This window comes from Entelurus aequoreus, linkage group LG02, assembly GCF_033978785.1.
Source record: "Entelurus aequoreus isolate RoL-2023_Sb linkage group LG02, RoL_Eaeq_v1.1, whole genome shotgun sequence".
NCBI classification, from domain to species: Eukaryota; Metazoa; Chordata; class Actinopteri; order Syngnathiformes; family Syngnathidae; genus Entelurus; species Entelurus aequoreus.
The window spans coordinates 64,974,460-64,997,254 of NC_084732.1; the positions used below are offsets into that span (position 1 = coordinate 64,974,460).

The window sequence follows — 22,795 nt, forward strand, 5'->3', positions numbered from 1 at the left end:
GTCCACTTATTCATCATCTAATATGGGTAATATATCAGAAAAACGCTGTATTATTCTATTATTCAACGTGCCAGCTTCTGTTTTTGCCGGACGTCAGAGCACGGCACATCAATTCCGCACAGAGCAGAGCGGATCGTGCGGGACAGGAAGTAGTGTACAAAATACAAAATAAAACACCGGGTTAATTTTCCAAATAAAGTGCACTGTGACATTTTTCTCACAGTAGAGTTTTAGATATAAAGTTTATTGTGACTTTGCTATTACTGTGTGGGTTAACAAAATAAAAATAATAATAATGATAATAATAACAATAATAATAATAATAAGAATGATAATGATAATAATAATAATAATAATAATAATTATTATTATTATTATTAATAATAATAATTTCAGCATTTTGGGGATATAAGATGTAGGTTATCTGTTAGGAATATTGCCACCTGTATTTAAACTTGATTCAAATTGATTATGCCTGCAGCACAATGCCAAAAAAAGAAATGATACAAACTGGCCCCTGGTCCATATTTTTGGCCCTGTATTGCGTTTCAGTTGTTTAGTCTGAGCATTAAGTGAGAAAGACCATAAGTTACAACTTGATGGTGTTTTCATCAAGTTAAGGGAAGAAGGACAGATTTTCACATTGAAGTTTTTTTCATTTGGGTATTTATTTTTGTATTTTTTTTCAAAGTTCATGTTGCACTGTTCAATGTTCAATATTAAAGTGCTTATCTTTAACAATAAATAGCCTAATAATAAACCAGTGTTTTGTTGTTTTTCATGTCTTCCAAGCCTATGATAATGTCAATTAACTCATTATGACCACAATTTGTTGACACACAAGAAATGGCAATCACTTTTACCTACAAAGGACACACAGCTAAGTAGTTTGCTTCCTATTAGCCAATTTAATTTTACATTAATTTCCATATTGTGCAAAGGACCAAAAAAAAAATTCCTGCCCTTTTCTGACTTTAACCCCTGCCCCTCTATAATCATGTGCACGCCCCTGTGCAAGGGGATACACTCACAATATCAGCAAGGGATCTACGGTGGGCCAAATTAAGTACATGAATAAACATTGTGTGTCATCATTATTTAGATAAACCATTACATATTTAATCAAATCATGGAATCAATAATTAATCAAATGATTACATAAATGAATGTGATTTACATTAAATACATAAATGACATAATAGATAACACATGTATGTATTTAATTATAATTATAATTAATTGATGACATAATAATAATAATAATGGATTAGATTTTATATCACGCTTTTCTATTATTAGATACTCAAAGCGCTCACAGAGAAGTGGGAACCCATCATTCATTCACACCTGGTGGTGGTAAGCTACATTTGTAGCCACAGCTGCCCTGGGGTAGACTGACGGAAGCGAGGCTGCCAGTTTGCGCCTATGGCCCTTCCGACCACCACCTGTCATTCATTCATCATTCATTCACCAGTGTGAGCGGCACCGGGGGCAAGGGTGAAGTGTCCTGTTCAAGGACACAACGGCAGCAATTTGGATGTCAAGAGGCGGGGAGCGAACCTGCAACCCTCAGGTTTCTGGCACGGCCACTCTACCCACTACCGCCCCATAACGAAGTAATTATTATATATATATATATATATATATATATATATATATATATATATATATATATATATATATATATATATATATATATATATATATATATGTATATATATATATATTAATATGGAGGGCCAAATGGGACAAAATTAAATAAATATATTTGAATAATTACTAACAGATATATATATATATATATATATATATATATATATATATATATATATATATATATATATATATATATATATATATATATATATATATATATATATATATATATATATATATATATATATATATATCAAAATTCCACAGTATTCTGGACATCTGTGTTGGTGAATCTTTTGCAATTTGTTTAATGAACAATGGAGACTGCAAAGAAGAAAGTTGTAGGTGGGATCGGTGTATTAGCGACGGACTACAGCAACACAACCAGGAGGACTTTGAGATGGATAGCAGACGCGCTAGCCGCCGACCTCACCTTGACTTCCTCCGTCTCCGGGCCGCCGACCGCATCGGTGATCGGGTGAAGTCCTTCGTCGTACCGTAGATCGCTGGAACGCAGGTGAGCACGTATCGTGATGAGCAGATGAGAGCTGGCGTAAGTGCAGAGCTAATGTTTTTAGCATAGCTCTGTCGAGGTTCCGTAGCTAAGTTAGCTTCAATGGCGTCATTAGCAACAGCATTGCTAAGCTTCGCCAAGCTGGAAAGCATTAACCGTGTAGTTAGATGTCCAGAGTTTGGTAGTATTGTTGATCTTCTGTCTATCCTTCCAGTCAGGGGCTTATTTGTTTTGTTTCTGTATGCAGTTAAGCCCGATGCTATCACGTTAGCTCAGTAGCTAAAGTGCTTCACCGATGTATTGTCGTGGAGATAAAAGTCACTGTGAATGTCCATTTCGCGTTCTCGACTCTCATTTTCAAGAGGATATAGTATCCGAGGTGGTTTAAAATACAAATCCGTGATCCACAATAGAAAAAGGAGAGAGTGTGGAATCCAATGAACCCTTGTACCTAAGTTACGGTCAGAGCGAAAAAAGATACGTCCTGCACTGCACGCTAGTCTTTCACTTTTACGTTCCTCATGCACAAATCTTTCATCCTCGCTCAAATTAATGGGGTAATCGTCACTTTCTCGGTCCAAATCTCTCTCGCTGCATTGTAAACAATAGGAAAATGTGAGCAGCCCTTCCTCTGGTGACGTCACGCTACTTACGGTAGGGGCAAGACTTTTTTTTTATCAGAGACCAAAAGTTGCAAACTTTATCGTCGTTGTTCTATACTAAATCCTTTCAGCAAAAATATGGCAATATCGCGAAATGATCAAGTATGACACATAGAATGGATCTGCTATCCCCGTTAAAATAAAAAAAAATCATTTCAGTAGGCCTTTAAGTACCCCCTTTTTAGAAAAAAATAGGTTAATGAATTTGGACATTGATGTGGGGAGTTTATATTATATTAAAAAAATACCTAATGAATTGAGGCAGAGCCCAATAGAAGCCACCTTTAACATTCTAAAACTGTGTCAGAAAATATTGGAATCAACCCAATGACATCTGTAAATCAATCGCTTTGGTACAATCCTAATATCATAATTAATAAAAATGTGGTTAAATGGACAACATGGAAAGACAGAGGTATTACTAAACCTCATCATATTATTAATAAAAACTCCTTTAAACAGTTCAAATATTTAGTTGATCAATATAATGTACCCAGAAATCATTTTTAAATTTTATCTCTTTAAAACACGCTGTAATTAAATGCATATCCTCTGAAAGTATGTCTTTAAATAGCCATGAACTGGAAGATGCACTTTTTAATCAAGATACAAATACGAAATTAATTAAACTATTTTATGGAATAATAAATGAACACCATATTAGAAATGCAAATGATACATGTGTTCGGAAATGGATGATCGACTTAAACATTTTAGATAAAAGAGACATATCATGGAATGATATTTGGAAAAATGCCAATAAGCCCTTTAGAAGCATTAATGATAAGCTGACTCAATTTAATATCTTGAAAAGATTGCATTTTACATCTTCTCAGCTGTTTAAAATTGGTGTAGTAGATAGCAAGTTATGTATGAAGTGAGGCAACTCTTGTTCATTTATTGTGGGAATGTCAGAGAATAAAAGAGTTATGGTTGAAAACAACAAAAGAAGCAATCACATTCCTTAATATAAACATCCCAATGACACTGCAAATGTGTATTCTTGGAGATCTCCATCAATTTAGTAACTTGTCATCAAAGAGTAAAAATGCATTTCTTTCAATATGCATCATAACAAAAAGGGTAATATTAAAAAAATGGATAGATGTTGATAGTCCAACACATACTGACTGGTACACACAAGCTATTGAGATGATATCAGTAGAAAAAAACTGCATTTAGTTTAGATAATAATGAGTCATAAATTGGAATATGGGATCCATTATTTACATTTGTTTTAACTATTAATTTAACCAAAAAATGACTTATTTTATTTTTGTGGAATGATTAGACACAGTGTGTTGTCAAGCTTATGAGATGCAATGCAAGTGTAAGCTACTGTGACACTATTGTTAATTTTTTTTTTTAAATAAATTTCTGTAATGATAATATCGATGAGGGATTTTTAATCACTGCAATGTTGAAATTGTTACTAATATTGATACTGTTGTTCATAATATTAATTTTTTTTGACTGCTTTTACATTGTTTTGTGTCATGTTTGTGTGTCCTCTCAATTGCTCTTTTTATTGCTATTCTGAATGTTGCTGGGTCGGGTTTGGTTTTGGAATTGGAATTGCATTATTATGGTATTGTTGTGTATTGTTTTGTTGGATTGATTAATAAAAAATACCCCCTTTTGAGATTAAAATAGACTAACAGTCAGTGATTCTCTAACTGTGTACCACTTGTTGTGGTACGCTGGATCTAACTGTACAATGTTTTCTTTTCCTATAGTTACACGTATGTAATGTTGCAGTAGCCAAAATGATGAATATACTTAAATAAAACCTCTGTCTTGCTTTTAATAAATACTCAGGCCTACTATGCTACTGTATTTCAATGTTGATCACTATGGTGGTACTTGGAGAGCCATGTTTTATTCTGAGGTGGCAGTTAGTTAAAAACAAGTTTGAGAACCACAGCGACTTGTCCACAGTTTACGCTGCCTTCTGCCCATGTGCAGCTGGAATAGGCTCCAGCCCACTCGCGACCCCGAAAGGGATAAGCGGAAGAAAATGGATAGATGGATGGATGGATTGTCTGTCTATCTGTGTTGGCCCTGCGATGAGGTGGCGACTTGTCCAGGGTTTACCCCGCCTTCCGCCCGAATGCAGCTGAGAAAGGCTCCAGCACCCCCCGACCCTGACAAGGACAAGCGGTATAAAATGGATGGATGGATGGATTGCTTATACCAATATTGTTGTGCAGCACTTTGGAAACATTTTGTTGTTTAAATGTGCTATATAAATAAAGTGGATTGGATTGGATTGAATGTAGAGCAGATGAATTGTACCACTAGAGGGCACCATCCCCTCTCACTAGAGTTGGTTGAAGAAAATTGCAACATAGAATATGCAAACATCCATCCATCCATTTTCTTTTCCTTTCATTTCCTTTAGGGATCGCAAACAAAATAACACATTTTGAATCCAATTCAGCCAACAAATTACAGAATGGTCAATTTACAGAAAACAACAACAAACAAAATCTTAAATTACAGGTATACTACTAGGCAATTGCTTGTGTCGGTGAGATAGTAATCATTTATCAGATCATTTGAGTCTCAATTATTGCTTTTTGTAGGGTGATGATGTCTGATGTGGCTGCTCAAGCCCAAGGCAGAGCAGAAGAGATGGACACACTTATTACAGGGAAGTGTGGGAAGAGAGCGGTGAAAAAGAAGTCATCCTTTGCGTTATTCTCTCTTGGCCAAAGCCACACAACGTTGTTCACTTTCCATGCGGTCTGTTCCTTGAATGAGAGTATGCCTCCACTCAGTGCGGTCTTCAGCAAGGGTCTCCCAGGTGGCAGGGTCAATTTTGCAGTGGAGAAGAGTGGCCTTCAGTTTGTCGCGGAATATTCGTTTGGGGGCTTGCGCCGGATACAAGTTGCGAGAACAGGATCTGACGAGGGAGTCGGGTTGTGGGCATTCCTCTGACATGTCCTGTCCAGCGGAGGTGGTGTCGTGCTTTCTTTGCCTTTATGCTGGGGAGGTTGGCTCGGAGAAGGACATACTCATTTGTGACAAAGTCTTGCCATTTGATATTCAGGATTGCATGAAGTTTCTGCTGTTAGAAACGCTCCAGCTTGTTCAGATCCCACCTATACAAAACCCGCACCTCAGAGCTGTACAAAAGGGTAGAAAGAACGACGGCTCGGAACACCATGATTTTTGTATGGAAACGCAGGTTATGGTTTCGGAAGACACGTTTGGAGATCCTCCCGAATGCCGAATGTGCAGCACAAATTTTGTTGTCGATATCCTTCTGCAAAGTGCAATCACTGGCAAGGTAACTTCTTAGGTATGGGAAAGCTTTCACAGTCTCAAGGACTTTTCCACGAAGTTGTACATTGCTGGTGTCTGGAAGAGGATGGCGCGGGACTCCCTGCACAAGGATCTTAGTCTTTGTAATGTTGGCAGTGAGACCGAAGCAGGAGTAGGCGCTATCAAATAAATCAATAGTAGTCTGGAGATTGGAAACTGTGTCCACAGGTAATGCGTTGTCGTCCATATACTGCAGCTCCCGCACTGTGACCAAGGTTGTGAGTCAGCACGCGCGCAGACGCCCAGTGTTGAAAAGTCATGGGTTCATTTGATAGCCAATGGATGGGGGACAGCTGTACCCTGCCTTCTGCCTGTGTGCAGCTGGTATAGGCTCCAGCCCATCCTTGACCCCGAAATGGACAAGCGGCAGGAAAATGAATGGATGGATGGATGGATGGACTCACATGTAGAGCAGATGGATTGTACCTCCAGAGGGCGCTCTCCCCTCTCACTAGAGTTGGTTAAAGAAAATTGCAAACATAGAATATGCAAACAAAATAATGCATTTTAAATCTAATTAAACCAACAAATTACAGAATGGGCAATTTACAGAAAAAAACAACAAACAAAAACTTAGATTATAGTTATAGTAGCCTATATACGTCTATATTAGTCTAAAAATAATAAGAAATGATTACATTAAAGAGATGGTTTCATAAAAATAGACTATTATTGAATCTAAGTAAAACTAAAATAATGATAGATGATAAAGATATGCAACATAAACTGGCAAGGAATACTTTAGATAATAAATAGAACAAAATATGTTTTGCAACAAAAAATAAGCTATTTGTACTATCCTAATGACTCCTGTGACAGAATGGTGGGACACAATTTTAGATGTAATTGTCTCCAAAAAGTATCTCACATATAGATTTGTTTTCTTTTTAATATTATTGTTTTTATTTCATTCTTGTATTTAATCTTCTTATTTGTGTATTTTAAATGTCCTTCATGTTTGCTGTGTACATGTGGAGTGACCTAGGAGTTAATTTGTATATATTTGAGCTATAAGATCTGAAGCAAGGCTCATAAATATACATAAAATAAGTTAACAGTTAAAAGTGGTAATAACTTATAATTTGATATGTACAATTGATTTGGTAAAACGAGTAAGCGAAATAAATAAAATAGTGGTGTTAGCAGTTGCAATGATACAAATGATAGTGAGGATGATGGTGAAAAGTTAATGATCGTTGTTCGTTTTCAGGGAGAACTAAGGTTGAAAAAGGCAGATCCCCTGTGACTGACTAGGATTATAAGGGATAACATTGAGGAGGTTAAATTTGTGAAAGTTCTTACTGATGGAAATTTGCTTATTGATTGTGATTCTGTGCAGCAGGTAGAAAAGGCTAAAGTGTTGACAAATGTGGAAAAAGTTAAGGTGGACTAAGTGTTGAAAGTTGGTGAGAAAAGGCAAAATGTTTGCAGAGGCATATAGTAACTGGGATCTCTGTAAAGGTCAACATGGAGGAACTTGTGGAATAGATTAGAAGGAGGAATACAACTGTTAAAACTGATTGTAGAATGATGAGAGAAGCTGAGCAATTGGAAACAGAAACTGGTTGAGTTCGAGGCAAAGGAAATGGCTCGAGAGGTGTTTTTTGGTCTTGTGAAGTATGATGTGAGAGAGTTTATTCCTAAACCTATGAGATGCCATTGATGCTAGGAGTTTGGGCACATTGCAAAGTTTTGGAAATGTCAGGTAAGATGTGCACGCTGTAATGGACAGCATGAGTATGGCAAGTGTGGCGAGGGAATCAAACCAAAGTGTTGTAATTGTGGAGGGGATTACAGTGTTGAACTATTGGAAATGTGAAGCAATGAAAAGAGAAGTGGAGGTGCAGCAAATACAAGTGAAGACTAAAGTGTCATATATGCGGAAGAAGTTAAAACAATGGAAAGGCAGAAAATAGATGACCCTGTTAATGTGCAATAAGAACGTTTGGAAAGAAGTAAAGTATGTGTTGAGAAGAACAAAATAGTGGTATTTATTGCTGGTGTCATAAATGCAACACATGAGATCAAGTCCAAAACTGAAATAATCCAGGTTGTGGTAAAGGCAGCAGAGCAGCACTTGGATATGCTAGGCTTAAAATGGGAGAAGATCAATGATGTATTGCGAGCTACTAAATATTAACAACACTCATGCTCATTCGTTATTGGAATGCTAGGAGTTTGATTGCAAATGGTCAATAATTCAAACAGTTTATTGATAGTAGAGTTGGAAAAACCTGACATTATATGTATTCAGGAATCTTGGTTAAAGCCGTCTCTTGACTTTGTTATTAATGGATACGTATCTGTTAGATGTGATAGGGCGCAGGGAACTGGTGGAGGATGTGTGACGTTTATAAAACAAGATGCTTTGTAATGTGTTATGGGTTTGGGGAAGGAGCAGGAGTATATTGAGACTAAAATATGGATAGGTAAGAGAGTGTCATTATAAATTACTATAATCCTTAAAGTTGGAGATAAACAAACTGGAGGATAGAGTGGCAAGATGGAGCTATATTATGGTGTAGGGACTTTAATAGTCATAGTGGGATATGGAAAAGTGATCGAATAGATGCTAATGGAATTACGATTGAGGAGTTGATGAATGAGAAGTGTCTTGTTTGTTTAAATTATAGTAGTCCTACAAGGGTTAATGTTGATTCAGGTAAAGAGTCAGTGCTTGATCCTACTTTGGTGTCAAGAAGTATTGCAGCGAGCTGTGATTGGTCAGTGGAAAAAGAAAAGACCATTGTAAGTGACCATTATCCAGTTTGGTGTAAGATACATATCATTGTGCCTGAAATTTGAGAAAGTGGGAGAAGAAGATGGGTATTTGGAAAAGCTAATTTGGAAAAGTTTGCAGAAGTTAGTGAAAAGTCATTTGAAGAAATTGATGTTGACATTGAAGTCACAATATTAGATCTTGATTGTAAAATAAAGCAGGGTATTCTGCTAGCTGCTGCAGAAGCTATCCCGAAGAGTAAGGGAAGTAAAAGCAAGAAGATTGTACCGTGGTAGAATGAGGCCTGCAAGGTAGCTATTAAAAGAAGGAACAAGGCATTTAAATTGGTAAAAAGGACACATCATTTTCAGCATCTGATTCAGTATTAGCAAGCACAGGCTATGTGGTCAGGAGAACGATAAGGTTAGCTAAAAGGGAATATTGGAAAGGATATTGTGATTATATTGGGAGCAAAATTAATATTACACAAGTATGGGGTGTGGTTAGAAAGATGGGTGGGGATAGGACAAATCAGACCCTTCCTGTTCTCAGTGATGGAAGAGTGACTGCAGTGAATGATAAAGAGAAGGCTGAATTATTGGCAGAGACTTTTCTAAGGTTCACAGTTCTGAGAATTTGAATGAGCAAAAAAAACCAAGGCCGACGGAAAACTAAATTGGAAAATAGCGAAGCATTTTGTATAAAATCTGATTTTGATGGACCCGAGAATGCTCCTTTAACGCTAAGGGAATTTAAATATTTACTGAACAAGGCAAAACAAACTGCCCCAGATGAAGTAACATATAGCATGATGAAAAATCTGAGCAATGGGTGCCTTAAAAAGACTTTGTATGTAATTAATAAGGTAGGGAATGTAGGATATTTGCCCACAAGCTGGAAAGAAGCACTCATAGTTCCTATATATTGTAAAATATGTGATATTTGCATTAGTGTACTGTGTCTTTAAGGGTTTGGGAAAAGCGCATGCGCGAGTGAGTTGGCGGAGAACTTGAGGGTGTGTGAGCGTGAGTTGTGGCTAACAGCAGCTCGTGTATGTGTGTGCGTTACTTTTGAACTACAACGAGTTACCGCTTGTTAATAAAGGATTGAGCACCGCATCCTCGTCTGTGTGACTCCTTCTCCACTGCGGGGCATTACATTGGTGTCAGAAGTGCTTCGATTTCAACCCGCTGCCGCCCGCATTGTGGAGTGAGGATGTTCGCCGACCGCAGCGCTCGAGTGAAGGTAGAGAGAGGAACTGGAGAGTGTGCGATTGACATCCCGGACGCAGTTTGCGTCGAGCACGGACGCCATGAAGCCAGCGTTTCGCGCCACATGGACAACAGTACCGCCATAACAGAGCGGCGTCATGACGCAGGAGCGCATGCGCCGCCGCCGAATGTAAACAAACATGGCGGCGGCCATGAGTTTGTGTGGGAAGCATTGAGGACGCTGAAGTTTTCCGGGAAAGGAAGCTGGGAAGCTTATAAAATTCAGTTTGAGCTTGTGGCTAATAAAGCAGGCTGGACTGAGGAGGTGAGGGCAATACAGTTGGCTTTGTCACTGACGGAAGAAGCTGCGTCCTGTTTGCTCCTGCTGAACCCGGAAGATAGACTTGATTACAGTGCGCTGGTTGCTGCACTGCAAAGGCGTTTTGGAGAGTTTGACTTGAGGGACTTTTTACGCTGTGAGTTTAAGCAACGTGTCAGACTACTGGGTGAGTCGCTTCGGTGCCTTGCTCATGGGATCGAGAGGCTGGGTCGGCGTGCGTATATCGGAATGCCGAACGCAATCCAAAACGAACTGATACGTGATCAATTCATCCAAGCACTTAAACCGGATGAACTGCGCTTGCGCGTCCAGCTCGCCCACCCCACAGCCCTGGCAGATGCACTCGAACTTGATATGGAGAGAGAGATCGCCACTGGGGCAGCACTTGAGACATTTTCCCACCCAGTTTCGGCTGCATCGTTTACGCAGGACGCGGAACAAAGACCGGCGTGGGTGGAGGAACTTGTATGTGCGCTGCAGACCCGCCCAACACAGTATGAGGAAAAGAAGGACAGACGAGCGTGCACTGCTGTCTGCTGGGGGTGTGGACAACTTGGCCACCTGCTGCGGCGCTGTCCAAATAGGAAGGACCAGCAGGGAAACGGGAGAGGGTCTGTGTAGCCCGGACGACACGGACCCCTTTAGCCAGTTACCGGGAGCACCAGCCCTTGAGTGACGAGACTGTTGTGACTGTGGGCTGGACAGAAGTGGGGGACCCATGTCATGTTTTCGTGCAGATTGGGGGCGTGGCCTGCACAGCCCTGGTGGATACTGGATCTTCAGCCACGATTGTGAGACCGGACGTTGTTCCAGCTGGAACCGTTTTAGAACCAAGTCTCACCAGATTAAAGACAGTGACTGGGGAAATAGCCCAGATGAAAGGCAGAGCGACGTTTATGTTCGTAATCGGAGGCTTGTCAGCGACATTTTCCGCTTGGGTGGTGGATGTGAGCGACCCATGTATACTTGGTCGAGACTTTTTGAAAGCCACAAGATGTGTAATAGACCTGGGGTCTGCGGTGCTCGTTTTGCCGAGTGGCCAGCGAGTAAAGCTGACCGCTCCCACTGAACGGACTGTGGCTGTGTCCGTCAACACCGCAGTCGCCAGTCCGACAACCTGGGAAGAGGCTGTCAGGCCCCCCATAGAGAGGGATGAGGCAATCAGAGAGCTCGCAGCCAAGAGGACACCATCCACCACGCAGCAGCCACCGGTAATGGGGGCAGAGTCCGTTCGCCCTTAAGAATCAAGTCCAAAGTGGGGGGCGACGTCATCCGGGCCGTCCACAACAGTAGCGCTAAACCAACAACGGCAAAATGAGGACCGGACAGTAGCGGTCCGCTCCATCTGGGAAAAGAACTGCGTCAGCCTTGAAGGGGAGCAGCGCGAGCGGCTGTGGCACGTATTGTGGGACTTTAAGGACATTTTCGCCCTCAATGAAAATGAGGTGGGTCTCACCCATCTGGTTGAACACCACATCGACACTGGGGATGCGCGGCAGGTCAAGGTGCGCCCTCGTCGCCTTCCCATGATCCGGCAGGAGGCGGCTGATAGAGAGGTCCACGCCATGCTCGAGGCGGGAATCATAGAACCCTCTGACAGTCCGTGGGCGTCTGCCGTGGTCATGGTTCCCAGGAAGAACAGCACAAGACCGCGGGTCTGTTTGGATTACAGGCCGCTGAATAAGGTGACAAAAAAGGATTGTTACCCACTCCCGCGGGTCGATGAGACGTTGGACCTGGTTTTGGGATCCTCGTGGTTCTCGTCGCTCGACCTGCGCAGTGGATACTGGCAGGTCCCACTCACCCCTGAGTCACGACAGAAGACAGCGTTCTGCACCACCAGGGGCCACTGGCAATTCAAGGTCATGAGCTTTGGGCTCTGCAACGCACCAGGGACATTTGAGCGACTGATGGACACAGTGCTCGCTAACATCCCCAGGCAAGAGTGCTTGGTCTACTTGGACGATGTCCTCGTCCATGGACGGTCCTTTCAGTCAGCCCTTGATTCCTTGAGGCTGGTACTGGAAAGGATTGCTGCAGCTGGACTGAAACTCCACCCAGAGAAGTGCCATTTCATGCGGCGTGAGGTGGAGTTTCTGGGCCACAAGGTGGACGGGAGCGGCATCACCACGCTGGAGGAGAAGATCGGCGCTATCAGAGACTGGCCAATTCCAAAGGACCAAAAGCAGCTAAAAAGCTTCTTGGGACTTGCCTCATATTATCTGCGTTTTGTAAAGGGATTTTCCTGCAGTGGCGCACCGTTGTTTAGCCTCCTTCAGAACGATCAGATGTTCGTGTGGACGCCGGACTGTCACGAGGCATTTTCTGGCCTCAAGAAGGCCCTCATAAATGCTCCTGTCCTCACTACTCCAGACCCAGCTAAACCTTTTGTGCTGGATACGGACGCCAGCAATGTTGGAATGGCCGCGGTGCTGTCGCAAGTGGGCCCAGAAGGTGAACGGGTGGTGGTTTACTTCAGCCGCACCTTCAACAAGAGTGAGCGGCGGTACTGTGTGACCAGACGTGAACTGTTAGCTGTTGTGTTGGCTGTACGCCATTTCAAATACTACTTGTGTGGCGTGTCCTTCACCATCAGAACAGACCATGCAGCACTTCAATGGCTGATGTCGTTTCGTGAACCAGAGGGTCAGGTGGCGCGATGGCTGGAGGAGCTGCAGTCTTTCCACTTTAGTGTGTGTCATCGTGCTGGGGCGCAGCACGCCAATGCAGACGCTCTCTCTCGGCGGCCGTGTGCTATTGATGGCTGTAGCTACTGTGACCGGCGAGACGTCAGAGAGAAGGAGCTGCGCGGAGATGAGACCGCTGACGAGCCTTCACGCTGCACCTTGGAGACTGTGGATGCTGCAGAATGGGCGGCCAGGCAAGGGGAAGACAGCAATCTCAAACCAGTGCGGCAATGGGTCCAGAGTGGTAGGAGACCACCCCGGGATGGCGTGTTGGGGCTGTCAGTCGGCACCAAGGGCCTGTGGAGTAAGTTTGCTGTGCTGCGCATCAGGGACGACGTACTGCAGCGTGCGTGGAAGGAGCCGGCCACCGGGGAGGAGAGATGGCAGGTGGTGGTACCGAAGACTTTGAGGGACGCAGTGCTGAAGGCGTGTCATGGGGGCACAGGCTCAGGGCATTTTGGCAGCACAAAGACGTTCCGTCGGTTGCGCCAAGGGTTCTACTGGGTTCAGCACCGGCGGGACGTGGAGGACTTCTGTCGGCGCTGTGATGAGTGCGCAGCCTACAAGGGACCCCAGGACCGGTCACACTCACCGCTTCAGCAGCAAGGGGTTGGAGCACCCATGGAGAGAGTAGCTGTGGACATTATGGGCCCTTTTCCCGTAACAGACAGAGGAAACAAGTATGTGCTTTGCGCGATGGATTATTTTACTAAGTGGCCGGAGGCGTACGCACTGCCGAACCAAGAAGCGGAGGGCATTACTGAAGGGCATGTTCAGTCGTTTTGGAACTGCAGATATCCTCCACAGCGACCAGGGCAGGAATTTTGAATCCAGGGTTTTTGCTGCCCTGTGTGAAAGACTGGACATGCAAAAGACACGCACGACTCCCTTGCATCCGCAAAGTGATGGACTAGTGGAGCGGTTTAACCGCACCATGCAGCAGCAGCTAGCCATCCTCACCGCCAACCATCAGCATGACTGGGACCGGCATATTCCACTAGTGCTGATGGCATACCGTTCCGCGGTTCAAAGTTCCACAAGCTGCACCCCTGCCCTATTGATGTTGGGTTGGGAGACCACTGAGTTGGCGTTTGGGAGACCACCAGGCAGTACCGAGGATCGGCCGGGACTGGAGTACGCTCGGAAGTTGCAGGATCGGATGAAAGCGGCACATTCCTTCGCACGAGACCAGTTGGGGAAGGCTGGTTTGAGGCAAAAGAGGAACCATGACGTGCGGAGCAAGGGCCGGGACTTTACGCCTGACGAGCTGGTCTGGGTGTACACACCCAAAAGGAAAAAAGGACGTTGCCCCAAGTTGGACAGTCATTGGGACGGTCCGTGTAGGGTGCTTGAGAGGGTGGGGGAAGTAGTCTATAGAGTTGCAGTGCCCCCTAAGGGCCGAAAAGTTGTCCTGCATAGAGACCGTTTGGCACCCTACAGGGGCAGAGAAGTTCCCCAGTTTGAGACGGCGCCTGCCTCACCAGATGGCAATGGACAGTTAGTGGATCAAGGTTACCCATATTCCACCATTGTTGTCCCTGTTCAGCCGCTAGCGCCACGTGTTGATGGAACTGAGTCAGAACAGGGCCAGCCACAGAGACAGAGGCGTAGACCGCCGAGGTTCAGGGATTTTCTTGTTGACCCCTCGGGGCGAGGGGCTTCATAAAGGGAGAGGCAGTGTAATATCTGTGATATTTGCATTAGTGTACTGTGTCTTTAAGGGTTTGGGAAACGCGCATGCGCGAGTGATTTGGCGGAGAACTTGAGGGTGTGTGAGCGTGAGTTGTGGCTAACAGCAGCTCGTGTATGTGTGTGCGTTACTTTTGAACTACAACCAGTTACCGCTTGTTAATAAAGGATTGAGCAGCGCATCCTCATCTGTGTGACTCCTTCTCCACTGCGGGGCATTACAATATGAACCAGAAAAAGATGCCAGTAAACCAGGAAGTTATAGACCCATAGCTCTGACGTCAAACATTTGTGAGATTATGGAGCGTATGATCAATGAGAGACTTCTGTACATATTAGAAACAAGGGGTATGTTTGCTCCATATCAAAGCGGGTTTCGGAAAGGCAGACCAACTATGGATCCAACTGTATGTCTAGAAGATGATGTAAGAAGAGCTCAGGTGAATAAAGAATCAGTATGTGCGGTATTCTTTGATGTGGAGAAAGCATATGATATGCTTTGAAGAGACGGCCTGGTGATTAAGTTACATGCTATAAGTATTGGGGGCAAAATGTTTTATTGCGTCTGAGATTTTTTGAAGGTTCGATCCATTCAAGTTTTGGTTGGTGTCCAGGTGTCTAAATGTCATGCTGTAGAAAATGGAACACTTCAAGGAAGTGATCAATTATATAATTGTGAATAATCCAGCTGGAGTGGGGAAATCATTGTTTGCAGATGACGGGGTCTAAAGGAAAAGGTAACGCAATGTAAAGTATATTAGCCAAAAAATGCAAGAAGGCCTTGTTGAAGAGTGGGGAACCTTCCGTAGTATCTGCCAGACTACAAATCCTGTGATTTAGACCAGAGCATTGTCCACCAGACCAACAAATGGTGTGTGGAAGATAACTGTTTCCATACACATTGGCAAAAATGTTGGCAAACATGGTTGTTTTTCCTGCAGTTTCAGCAGAGAACAACTCTACTGCAGAGAGGGACACTGCGCTATCTTCGGCTGCCACACTGCCAGTCTCACTATGCGAGAGACACCACAGCAAACCATTAGACGGCGGAAGATGGCCTTAAACTGGCATGCAGATGGATTGATGTTCCAGCCGCCATACATGGAAAGGACACAATACAGAATTACACCCAAGAAGACAATACAACAAGAACCTCCAAGAAAGCACCGTATAATGTTCATTCAAAACAGCCCATCCATCGGTAATGTATAATCAACAATTCTTGAGTGCCTTTAACAGGGATGCAAACTTACAGAGAATGAGAATTGTAAACAGCTACCAGGGCAGATAGATAATTAGTTTGCATCCATGTTCTTAGAAACGGGATCAGTTTGTTGTTTAACTTGCACAGTGTACTTTTTGGACACATAACTAACTTAGAGGAATGTCATTGCAGAAATGTGAGAACAGGAGACCATGAGACCATGAGAACACATTAAATGCATACCATTTTGACAACTACATGTAGTTGATAATGTGGTGTAATACACACCATTTAAAAACATGCAGAACCTGAAATACTTGTCAGTCAATCAAAATGTATATCTATAACCTCAAAGGGCTCGAAAGGCTTCACAAACTCACAAAATCTCCTGATCTGATTTAGGGCGGTATAGCTTGGTTGGTAGAGTGGCCGTGCCAGCAATTTGAGGGTTCCATGTTCGATTCCTGCTTCCGCCATCCTAGTCACTGCCGTTGTGTCCTTGGGCAAGACACTTTTCCCCCCTGCTCCCAGTGCCACCCACACTGGTTTAATTGTAACTTAGATATTGGGTTTCACTATGTAAAAGTGCTTTGAGTCACTTGTGAAAAGCGCTATATAAATATAATTCACTTCACTGATTTATCCATCCATCCATCCATTTTCTACCGCTTGTCCCTTACGAGGTCGCGGGGGGTGCCGGAGCCTATCCCAGCTAAACACACTGAATATAAGATCAATCTAACAAGAACACCTGCATAATGTTGATGTTGTGTATTACATAGCATTTAGAAAGGGTCTGGGACCTGAAACACACTCAATACAAGACAAACAAAACAGAACAATGAAAAACATTGAAATGAGCATCATTGTTATGACAGTGGTGTCATGTGGAACTTGATACAAGTTCGTTGAACAATTTCTCAAAAAAACTTATAATTAATTGCACATTGCTTGATAATGAAACAAAGCTGCTAAAATTGTAAATACACCCATAGCCAAATTCACTTAATGACAAATTATTGTACAGTCAGATGTTCAGTTGTTTAGATTTTCAAGTAAAACTCGCTGGTCAAAGCTATACCAATAATATTTGTTTTATATCTACAATAGCAATATTGTGTCAGTTGTAAATCTAAGTCAGTGTTATGGAATATGACTAATAAAGTCTCAATTCATACCCGGGTCAAAGGCACTAGATTTACAGTAGCTTAAAGCTAACAACAATTTCACTGGTGGGCATACAGTACATAATCTTCAATTGATCAGTTTATGTGTAAAATAGTGATTTTTACTCAAGTAAATGTTAAAAAGCGATTTTATAAATACAGAATATACATTCCTAACACAGTTTTTTGGACAAATATTAACATTTATTTTATGTTTTTTATATTCATATTCCACTTCATTTATATGCTTCACCTGCCGTGACCGTGCGTCCCTGCATCAGACCCCTAAATTCAGTAAGGACTTTTTGCAGGACAATGTAGCTGCACATTTTTTAGGATCAAATTTAAAGCCCTCTAAGACACTTTTAAGATTTCCGAATTGGAAAGGTTTAGCCTATACTTCAGGGTGTTTGGGGGGAGACACATTTTAATTATATTATTTTGAATAATGTTTCTGAACTGTTAAAAAGTTGTTTAACCTGGAAGTTATCCAGCACTTTCATAGTTTTTATTTAGTCACAAACTTATTTTAGATGAGGGAACATTCAAAATAATGATGTCACAAATATGGCAAAACCTATAGAATGTTTACAATGAAAACATAGGCAAAACTAATTTACATTTAAATTTGTACATACAGTATTTCAGAAATATTTGTGTACATTTGAAATATTCAGATCCACTCCAACTGCCTCGGGTTCATTTCCGGGCGGCCATTCTTCCCAATCACGCCTCTTCAGGTTTCACTGTCGTTGCCATTATGAGCGTTGAAGTTCCCCAGTAGAACAACGTAAAAAGTTGTCACCCACAACTTTTTTCTTTCATCAAAAGTTTTGATGAAAGAAAAAAGCTACCATCAGATGACTTTTCAAGGTTAAGCTCAGGTGTGTTCATTAGAAATAAAGTTTGTTTTAATTTGATTCTGATTTTACTTGAGCTGCTAATAGATTTTGAGTGTTCTTGTTTTTCTGGTTTGACAAACTAACACAAAGACCTATTCTAAAAAAATAATTATGTTTGGAACTCTAATCTCAAAGGGAAGAAGTTAATGATATACTCTACAGAGGACAGAATGTACCCTGTCAAGTTGGATTGAGATGAGGTGTCTACTCAAGTAAGGTTTCCACTAATATCAAACATCCCTCATTAAACGAGTGATTGTGCTCTTAACAATGTGCCCCATTCAGCAACCGTTCTTAAGAACAAATTTTGTTCTCAGGACCACTTACGAAGTTTTTAAGGAGATTTTGTATTCACCAATGTTTTCTTAGCTGGGATTTGTTCGTAGGTAAGAACAAAATTTACGAGTGCTCCAGAGCACTCTTGGGGTGGCTTATTTGTTCTTAAGTGTGACAAGTTCCCTTACTTCTATTGTCTAATGTTAAATTAATATAATAGATAGATAGATACACATACACTACCGTTCAAAAGTTTGGGGTCACATTGAAATGTCCTTATTTTTGAAGGAAAAGCACATATTTGTTTTAACTAAGGATGGATACCATACAGAATTATAGTACTATTAATGCCAGGATAACACGTTTAACTTTTCAAGAAAACTCATTTAAATTTTCATTTTTACTTTTTATTTGGAACAACATTGAACATAAATAACAATAAAAAAAACTGTTATACTTAACCAGACTTGCTGATTATCTCTTAATCTACTATTTTAGCTGCACTCTCCTTTTGTAGGCCGTAATGCAGTTGTACACATAGAACTTCAATGCTTGCCATTCCCGGTTTTGGAGAGCTTCCGGTTCGGCCCTCAAACATTTTAAACAGTCACTCTTTCCTGGTACAATACCAGAAGGGATGAATCACTTCATGTGCTTCTCGACAGCCTTCACCTCTTTCTGTGTCCAGGGTCGCCTTTTCTGGGCAGCTTTACCTGCAAGTGACCATACAAAATATTTCCAGTTCAATTTATCATCAATCATTATACCTACAACTTTGGTTTCATTTACTCTTTCAATTTCTTAAGCTTATAATTGATGACAACATACCATTGGAAGAATGTCTCACTGCACGATGTTGTGATGATGCATCCATGTCTTTTAAAGGTGTTTTCAGTCTCTCGGGTGGCGGGATGTGTTCATCATCAGAAGTTGGTAATGCCACCTCTGTTGTGGTTTAAATGTAATAAACATTCTGTGATGGGACACAAGTAGGGGATTTTATTTTTTAATGTTTCATTGCCATGCATGTCTTTGAGTGTTTTTATTGTTGTGGATTTTAATTGCATGTTTTATTGCTGTAGAATTTGATTGTATTTTTAATTGCATGTTTTTACTCTTTCTGGACTTTGCTGGCATTTTAAGACGTTGCCCCTTTTAGCTTGTTGCCCCTGACAACCAAAGTGCCCAATCGAACGGCACCTGAAATCAGACGCACCTGTGGAGCATTAGAACTGCACACATTTAAAGAGGAGCGACCAGGAGGATCGGGAGGCTTGACAAGGAGGACCGGGTGAATGCGCGCAGGCTGGGAAGGAATCCCCAGGACTACCCAGCAGACCCGCAGGCTACCGGAGCGAACCCCCAGAACCCCACAACACGCAGGGGCAGAGGAAACTCTGCCTCCAAAGTAAGTGTCGTGCCTTGTGGATTCGCGGGGTAATTCAACTGCCTTGGGCTGTGGGCTTGCGGCTCGTGCGTCATGCGCTGGCTGTGTGGTTCTGTGAGCAGGAGCGATCGGGACCCAGAGACCTGCATGTGACCCCCGGGAAAGACCGAGAGGCGGAGCGAGCCGGGACAAGTACGGCCACTTAGGTCCCGCGAGTGACCGGAGACTGGCGAGGAGGGCGGGCGTACCCAACACTTCTACGCGGAACTACAGCAGGGGCAGGGGAAAACCCTGCCTTGTGTGTAAGTGTGACGTCAGCCCTGAGAGCGTTTCCGTGTTTTTAAATTATTTTATCCCCGTGGCCTGCCTCCGATTTAATTTGTGTGTAGGAGGACGCCGTGGAAGTGAGCAGAGCCAGGACACTGACCACACCTGTCGTGGCTGTACCCTCACCTATATTATTGTTTACCAATTGGTATTTTTAGTGTTATCAACTTGACTGTTTTTTAATTTGTATTGTAATAAATTGTGAGTGAGCATCATTATCTTTCCTTATTTTGGGACAGTTGCTCTCACTACATTGGGTTCTTAATATTTATATTTGTTTTAAGCAATATTTTACTAGATTTTAAATTTCCACCACTCGGGTCCATCACATTTCTGGCGTTACCAACAGGATCCATATTGTGCGAGCACTGCTTCCAGTAAGGACAAGATGATGATGCCGGTGTATCCTGGCGCACCATGGCTGCCCAGATTTAAAGGGCATGGTGACGATCTCAAGTATTCTGAGTGGAAGGAGCAGATTAAAGGGCTCTTGGGCAGCCAGGATATACCAGAGGCATGAAAAGTAGCCATTTTGTTGGGAGCGCTTACGGGAGAAGCGAAATTTCAATTTTCGGTTTTAGATGCGGACGAGAAGGATAGTACTCGCTTGCATAGCACACATCACAGGACACCTTCCGTAGTATCTGCCAGACTACAAATCCTGTGATTTAGACCAGAGCATTGTCCACCAGACCAACAAATGGTGTGTGGAAGATAACTGTTTCCATACACATTGGCAAAAATGTTGGCAAATGGAGATGGTTGTTTTTCCTGCAGTTTCAGCAGAGGACAACTCTACTGCAGAGAGGGACACTGCGCTATCTTCGGCTGCCACGCTGCCAGTCTCACTATGCGAGAGACACTACAGCAAACCATTAGACGGCGGAAGATGGCCTTAAACTGGCATGCAGATGGATTGATGTTCCAGCCGCCATACATGGAAAGGACACAATACAGAATTACACCCAAGAAGACAATACAACAAGAACCTCCAAGAAAGCACTGTATAATGTTCATTCAAAACAGCCCATCCATCGGTAATGTATAATCAACAATTCTTGAGTGCCTTCTACAGGGATGCAAACTTACAGAGAATGAGAATTGTAAACAGCTATTAGGGCAGATAGATAATTAGTTTGCATCCATGTTCTTAGAAACGGGATCAGTTTGTTGTTTAACTTGCACAGTGTACTTTTTGGACACATAACTAACTTAGAGGAATGTCATTGCAGAAATGTGAGAACAGGAGACCATGAGACTATGAGAACACATTAAATGCATACCATTTTGACAACTACATGTAGTTGATAATGTTGTGTAATACGGACCATTTAAAAACATGCATAACCTGAAACACTCGTCAGTCAATCAAAATTTATATCTATAAGGGCTCGAAAGGCTTTACAAACTCACAAAATCTGATCTGATTTGGGGCGGTATAGCTCGGTTGGTAGAGTGGCCGTGCCAGCAACTTGAGGGTTCCAGGTTCGATCCCCGCTTCCGCCATCCTAGTCACTGCCGCTGTGTCTTTGGGCAAGACACTTTGCCCACCTGCTCCCAGTGCCACCCACACTGGTTTAATTGTAACTTAGATATTGGGTTTCACTATGTAAAAGCGTTTTGAGTCACTAGAGAAAAGCGCTATATAAATATAATTCACTTTACTGATCTATCCATCCATCCATCCATCTATCCATCCATTTTCTACCGCTTGTCCCTTACGGGGTCGCGGGGGGTGCCGGAGCCTATCCCAGCTAAACACACTGAATATAAGATCAATCTAACAAGAACACCTGCATAATGTTGATGTTGTGTATTACATAGCATTTAGAAAGGGTCTGGGACCTGAAACACACTCAATACAAGACAAACAAAACAGAACAATGAAAAACATTGAAATGAGCATCATTGTTTTGACAGTGGTGTCATGTGGAACTTGATACAAGTTCGTTGAACAATTTCTCAAAAAAACTTATAATTAATTGCACATTGCTTGATAATGAAACAAAGCTGCTAAAATTGTAAATACACCCATAGCCAAATTCACTTAATGACAAATTATTGTACAGTCAGATGTTCAGTTGTTTATATTTTCAAGTAAAACTCGCTGGTCAAAGCTATACCAATAATATTTGTTTTATATCTACAATAGCAATATTGTGTCAGTTGTAAATCTAAGTCAGTGTTATGGAATATGACTAATAAAGTCTCAATTCATACCCGGGTCAAAGGCACTAGATTTACAGTAGCTTAAAGCTAACAACAATTTCACTGGTGGGCATACAGTACATAATCTTCAATTGATCAGTTTATGTGTAAAATAGTGATTTTTACTCAAGTAAATGTTAAAAAGCGATTTTATAAATACAGAATATACATTCCTAACACAGTTTTTTGGACAAATATTAACATTTATTTTATGTTTTTATATTCATATTCCACTTCATTTATATGCTTCACCTGCCGTGACCGTGCGTCCCTGCATCAGACCCCTAAATTCAGTAAGGACTTTTTGCAGGACAATGTAGCTGGACATTTTTTAGGATCAAATTTAAAGCCCTCTAAGGCACTTTTAAGATTTCCGAATTGGAAAGATTTAGCCTATACTTCAGGGGGTCTGGGTGGAGACACATTTTAATTATATTATTTTGAATAATGTTTCTGAACTGTTAAAAAGTTGTTTAACCTGGAAGTTATCCAGCACTTTCATAGTTTTTATTTAGTCACA

General features: G+C 42.0%; 1 long non-coding RNA gene across 1 annotated transcript; it reads left to right on the forward strand.

The window, feature by feature from the left end:
• Positions 1 to 19,631: 19,631 nt before the first annotated feature.
• On the forward strand, positions 19,632 to 21,585 carry LOC133664212 (uncharacterized). Its single transcript, XR_009828558.1, has 3 exons — positions 19,632 to 19,761; positions 19,863 to 20,042; positions 20,845 to 21,585. It is a non-coding gene; the product is annotated as an uncharacterized LOC133664212 (long non-coding RNA).
• The last annotated feature ends 1,210 nt before the right edge of the window (positions 21,586 to 22,795 follow it).